This window comes from Arachis stenosperma, chromosome 1, assembly GCF_014773155.1.
Source record: "Arachis stenosperma cultivar V10309 chromosome 1, arast.V10309.gnm1.PFL2, whole genome shotgun sequence".
NCBI lineage: Eukaryota > Viridiplantae > Streptophyta > Magnoliopsida > Fabales > Fabaceae > Arachis > Arachis stenosperma.
In genome coordinates, this window is record NC_080377.1 from 105,382,644 (window position 1) to 105,389,413 (window position 6,770).

Genomic DNA, 6,770 nt, shown 5'->3' on the forward strand with positions numbered 1-6,770 from the left:
AAGAACTCCTTTCTTCTGAGGTATCCCATTATTCACGGAATTCCTCTCAGAAGTGTACATGAACTGGTTATTTGCAACCATGTCAATAAGTTCTTGAGCTTCTGCAGACGTTTTCTTTAGGTGAATAGATCCACCTGCAGAATAGTCCAATGACATTTTCGAAAATTCAGATAGACCATAATAGAATATATCTAATATGGTCCATTCTGAAAACATGTCAGATGGACACCTTTTGGTCAACTGCTTGTATCTTTCCCAAGCTTCATAGAGGGATTCACCATCTTTTTGTTTGAAGGTCTGAACATCCACTCTAAGCTTGCTCAGCTTTTGAGGGAGGAAAGAATTTATCCAAGAAGGTAGTGACCAGCTTATCCCAGGAGTCCAGGCTATCCTTAGGTTTTGAATCCAACCATATTCTAGCTTTGTCTCTTATAGCAAAAGGGAAAAGAATGAGTCTGTAGACTTCAGGATCAACTCCATTCGTCTTTACAGTCTCACAAATCTGCAAGAACTCAGTTAAAAACTGGTAAGGATCTTCAGATGGAAATCCATAAAACTTGCAGTTCTGTTGCATTAAAGCAACTAGTTGAGGCTTAAGCTCAAAATTATTAGCTCCAATGGCAGGAATGGAGATGCTTCTTCCATCAAATTTGGACGTTGGTTTTGTGAAGTCACCAAGCATTCTCCTTGCATTATCATTATTGAGTTCGGCTGCCATCTCCTTCTCTTGTTCAAAAATTTCTGAAAGGTTACTTCTGGATTGTTGTAATTTAGCTTCTCTTAGTTTCCTCTTCAAAGTCCTTTCAGGTTCAGGATCAATTTCAACAAGAGTGCCTTTTTCCTTGTTCCTGCTCATATGAAAGAGAAGAAAACAAGAAAAGAAAGAGGAATCCTCTATGTCACAGTATAGAGATTCCTTTATGTTAGTAGAAAAAGAAAAGGGGGGAAGAGTGAAGAAGAATGGTTCGGATTTTTAGATGAAGAGAGGTGAAGAGAAGTGTTAGTAAATAAATAATAAAATAGAAGAAGAAAAGAGAAAGAGAATTTCGAAAATAATTTTGAAAAAGGGGTTAGTATTTTCGAAAATTAAAAGATAAGATAGAATTAAAATTAAAATTAAAATTTGAAATAATTAGTTAATTAAAAGAATTTTGAAAAAGAGGTGAGATATTTCGAAAATTGAAGAGGGACAAGTAGTTAAGTGGTTTTGAAAAAGATAAGAAACAAACACAAAGTCAAAGAGTTAGTTGAAAAAGATATTAAAATCAAATTTGAAAAGATAAGAAGATAAGAAATTAGATAAGGTATTTTGAAATCAAATTTTGAAAAAGATAAAATTTTTGAAAAAGATATGATAAAATATAAAAAGATTTAATTCAAAAATTTGAAATTACTTACTTCACAAACAAGAAATTACAAGATAAGATTCTAGAACTTAAAGATTGAACCTTTCTTAACAAGAAAGTAACAAACTTCAAATTTTTGAATCAATCACATTAATTATTAGTAAATTTTTGAAAATATGATATAAAGATAAGAAAAAGATTTTGAAAATATTTTGAAAAAGATTTTTGAAATTTTTGAAAAATAGAAAAAAATGAAAAAGATATAATTTTTGAAAAGATAAGATTTTTAAAATTGAAAATTTGACTTGACTTGTAAGAAACAACTAATTTTGAAAATTTTTGACTAAGTCAACTCAAATTATCGAAATTTTGAGAGAAAAAAGGAAAAGATATTTTTTTGATTTTTGAATTTTTTTAATGATGAGAGAGAAAAACACAAAAATGACCCAAGACATGAAAATTTTGGATCAAAACACAAGATGCATGCAAGAACACTATGCATGTCAAGATGAACACCAAGAACACTTTGAAGATCATGATGAAAATCAAGAACATATTTTTGAAAAATTTTTGATGCAAAGAAAGCATGCAAGACACCAAACTTAGAAATCTTTAATGCATGGATTCTAACAAACGAAAAATGCACATGAAAAACAACAAACAACACAAAACAAGAAAACATCAAGATCAAACAAGAGGATTTGTCAAGAACAACTTGAAGATCATGAAGAACACCATGAATGCATGAATTTTTTGAAAAATGCAAGAAAAATTTTTTTAAAGCATGCAGTTGACACCAAACTTAAAAGTTGAATCAAGACTCAAACAAGAAACACAAAATATTTTTGATTTTTATGATTTTATGATTTTTTTGTATTTTATTAATTTTTTTTCGAAAAATAAAGTTTGGAAAAAAAATGAAAAATAAAAGAAAAATTTTGAAAAAGATTTTTGAAAAGAAAATTACCTAATCTGAGCAACAAGATGAACCGTTAGTTGTCCAAACTCGAACAATCCCCGGCAACGGTGCCAAAAACTTAGTGGACGAAATTGTGATCAACAATAATGGCTCTTTGGCATGTGCATAAAAATTAACTCAGCACTTTCTTTCCACAACTCCGTTCAACTTAACCAGCAAGTGTACTGGGTCATCCAAGTAATACCTTACGTGAGTAAGCGTCGATCCCACAGAGATTGTTGGAATGAAGCAAGCTATGGTCACCTTGTATTTGTCAGTTAGGCAGATTAAATTGGTTTATGATGAGTTCGAAAATTAATAATAAACAGAAAATAAAATAGGATAGAAATACTTATGTAAATTAATGGTGGGAATTTCAGATAGGCGTGTGGAGATGCTAGAATCCTCTCGAATCTCTACTTTCTTATTACATTCATCCAATCCTTCTTACTCCTTTCCATGGCAAGCTGTATATAAGGCATCACCGTCTTCAATGGCTACTTTTTATCCTCTTGGGAAAATGGTCCTATGCGCTGTCACTGCATGGCTAATCGTCTGGAGGCATTACCCTTGTTGATGGCTACATCCCATCCTCTCAGTAAAAATGGTCCAAATGCTCTATCACAGCACGGCTAATCATCTGTCGGTTCTCAATCAGGCTGGAATAGAATCCCTTGATTCTTTTGCGTTTGTCACTAACGCCCAGCCTTCAGGAGTTTGAAGCTCGTCACAGTCATTCAATACCGGAATCCTACTCGGAATACCACAGACAAGGTTAGACTTTCCGGATCCCCATGAATGCCGCCATCTATCTAGCTTATACCACGAAGATTCTGTTGGGGAATCTAAGAGATATGCGCCCGGTCTAAAGTAGAACGGAAGTGGTTGTCAGTCACGCGCGTTCATAGGTGAGAATGATGATGAGTGTCACGGATCATCACATTCATCAATTTGAAGTGCAACGTATATCTTGGAATAAGAATAAAACAGAATTGAATATAAGGTAATGGTAATTGTATTGAAACTTGAGGTACAGCAGAGCTCCACACCCTTAATCTATGGTGTGCAGAAACTCCACTGTTGAAAATACATAAGTGAAAGGTTCAGGCATGGCCGAATGGCCAGCCCCCATGGTCTAAGGACTATGCACCCCCAGATGTTCCTTAGATCTAAAGTGATCAAAGATGTCTAATACAATAGTTAAATGTCCTATATATACTAGACTAGCTACTAGGGTTTACATGAGTAAGTAATTGATGCATAAATCCACTTCCGGGGCCCACTTGGTGTATTCTTGGGCTGAGCTTGATCTATCCACGAGCTGAGGCTTTTCTTGGAGTTGAACGCCGAGTTATAGCGTGTTTCTGGCGTTCAACTCCGGGTTATGACGTGTTTCTGGCGTTTAACTCCAGATAGCAGCATGTACTTGGCGTTGAGCGCGACTCTACGTCATCAATTCCCCAATAAAGTATGGACTATTATATATTGCTGGAAAGCTCTGGATGTCTACTTTCCAACGCCGTTGAGAACGCGCCATTTGGAGTTCTGTAGCTCCAGAAAATCCATTTCGAGTGCAGGGAGGTCAGATTCCAACAGCATCAAGAGTTCTTTTTGTCAGCCTTTTTCAGAGTTTTGCTCAAGTTCCTCAATTTCAGCCAGAAATTACCTGAAATCACAGAAAAACACACAAACATATAGTAAAGTCCAGAAATGTGAATTTAACATAAAAACTAATGAAAACATCCCTAAAAGTAGCTTGAACTTACTAAAAACTACCTAAAAACAATGCCATAAAGCGTATAAATTATCCGCTCATCAGCTATCATGGTAGAGACCGTTAGCAACATAGTCTCATCTTGCCTAAGCTTGCGCGATCAAGGCACTCCCATTGTTGAATGTGGAGAAGCAATCAATGAGCTTGGTGAGGGAGTGAAATTGGAGCTTCAAGGTGAAGAAGAGGAATTAAAGCAAGAAGTGCAACAAGAGGAGGAGGTAGAGATTATTGAACAAGAGAAAGTAGTAACTAGATATTTAGGATATGTTGAGTACATAGAGGAATCTCAAGTTGAAGAGCCTTCTTCTATGAAGTGTGAAATTGGTGTTAAGAAGGAGAGTGTACAATCTCTGAAGCATATCATGGTTGAAGACTTTGAAGGGTTTGATCAAAAGATGGATTCAATCATTGATGAGTTTTTATCTACAATTGAATCATCTCCCATTGGGCTTGATATAGGGATTAAAGAAGAAGACACCTCACTTTCCACCCACTTGGTGAGCAATAAAGAAAAAAAGGAATTAGAAGAAAGCTACCAAGAAGAAAGATTAGGAGAAGTGGTACAAGCAACTAGTCCCCCTATATATGATGATTCCACATTAACATATGATCCTTTTGAGCTTGATTAATCCTTTCCCACTATACGTGGAATTGATGATGAGGTAGACTTCACTAAACCTCCTATGTATGACTTGAGTGATGGGGAAGATCTTGAAGAAATTAGGGAAGAAGAACTTGAACTTGAGGAAACTTGGCAAGAGGTAGAGCTAGAAGAACCTTGCTAAGTGGTAGAAGCCTCTAAAAGAGGATGGACGGGAGTGGAACGTGCTTTATCAAGACCGTTGGAAACTTCTCTACCTAGGTTGCCATCTATTCCTTCATTTAAGTGGTAAACCTCCTAACTCTTAGCTTTATTATCCCACTTGAATTTGGTTTGCTTGAAACGGATGGCCAACTTAGGGCGCTTTGTGGAATGAAGCGTAAGAGGAGAATGTTTAGTGGTTGGCGGTGTAAAACTAGGCTCATTATAGTTGAAAGCTCAAAATTGAGAAGCATGGATTGGTGTGTTTCTCAATTGAATGGGTCTAGGAGGATATTTTGGTGTCCTCATGAGAATTCGACTTTTCCACCACCCGGAGGGAATCAATGTGATCAACTTAAAGACGGGTGTAAAAACAAAGTGTGGGATCTCGGATTACAAGAGGAGGATCAACTTTGGGAGCCCATGGTTTGTGAAGAACTCCATCAAAGCTTTGAGATGTTAACTTTGAATGATGGAGCTTTTTGGAAGTTCAAGCATTGGTGGATGTTCAAGGGTAGATTCAAGCACAAGCCACCTTGATGATGAGCTCCCCACAAGTCCAACTTAAGGACAATAAACAAAAGTGCTAGGTGGGAGACACACAACCATGGTAAAATCTTTTCATTTTTCTTTTTTGTAAATATTGGTAAAATTAGTTTAATTTAATGTTTTGTTTGGTTAGTTGAGTTTAATTGGGAGTCTAGTAGGTTAAATAAAGTTTTATGATGTTTTGGTAGCTGTTTGGAGGTTTGGGATGCTTGGTTTGGTGCAAAAACATTGAAAAATTTTGAAAAATAGAGCACCAAAGCACGCGTACATGTCACCCAGGCGTACGAGTGATCCCCAGCATTTCGACCATCCACGCAGACGCATGGTCCATGTGTACGCGTGGATCTAAAAATTCTAACACCCATACATTTTCCTGAGAGTTATGCTAGTTACGTGCTAGATTTGTGCCTCTAGCATAAACCAACCCACGCGTACGTGACACATCTCTTAATAACCCATCACGCGTACATGTGACCCACGCGTACGCGTCGATTCTCTTTCACACATCCATGCTCACGCGTCACTCCACGCGTACGCGTGGAGTGCCCTCTCTCACCACTTTCATTTCTTCTCTTCTTTCCATTTCTTTCCTTCATCTTTCTTCTCCTCTTTTCTTTCCACCCTTCAACCATCATCCAACACTATCAAACACCATTTATCACCATCTCTTTTAGTTAGTTATTTAGTTAGTTTAATTCTTGTTTAAATTTCAATTTTTCATTATAAGTGTTGGATTACTAATCTTGTTTACTGTTTATTGCTGCCTAATATTAACTGAATGCCATTTTAGCATAATTGTTGTTAATTGTCATTGTTGGATTCTTTGTTGAGGTTACATTTTGTTACTTGATTTTGAGTTTTCATGTTCGATATTTGTGAATATCAAGTACATGTTACATTGCCTTCAAGCGTCTTAACTCTTTTGAATTGCATGTTTTGGCCACCATGCATTCATCATCCATTGTTAGGCAATTGTACATTATCAATACATTTTTTTAGGTGATGCTTGTTTATGATTGACCTTATTCATATCACCTATTTCATGCATTGAGATTTTGGAATTGTGGAATTAGATCGAAAGCTTACCTAGTGACATACTTTTGAGCCTTTTAAGCTTTGTGGACCATGCTTGCTATGTGATTACTTTTCACTTCTATCTTCTTTTTCTAAGTTCCATAGCACTCATGTGTTCCACCATTATGTAACTTAGGTGTTGCAACAAACTCAAAGTGTGTCATTGTTTGATATGTAAGTTTCATACACCATGTTGTTCACTAAAGTTGCTTACACATCAATCAACGATCGTTCATTGTCCAATTTCACAATTACTTGATTAATTGC

At 36.1% G+C, this 6,770-nt stretch overlaps 1 non-coding gene across 1 annotated transcript; it reads left to right on the forward strand.

Annotated features, from left to right (window-relative positions):
• Positions 1-214: 214 nt before the first annotated feature.
• LOC130949436 (small nucleolar RNA R71) lies at positions 215-318 on the forward strand. The gene has a single exon (XR_009073385.1). It is a non-coding gene; the product is annotated as a small nucleolar RNA R71 (small nucleolar RNA).
• The last annotated feature ends 6,452 nt before the right edge of the window (positions 319-6,770 follow it).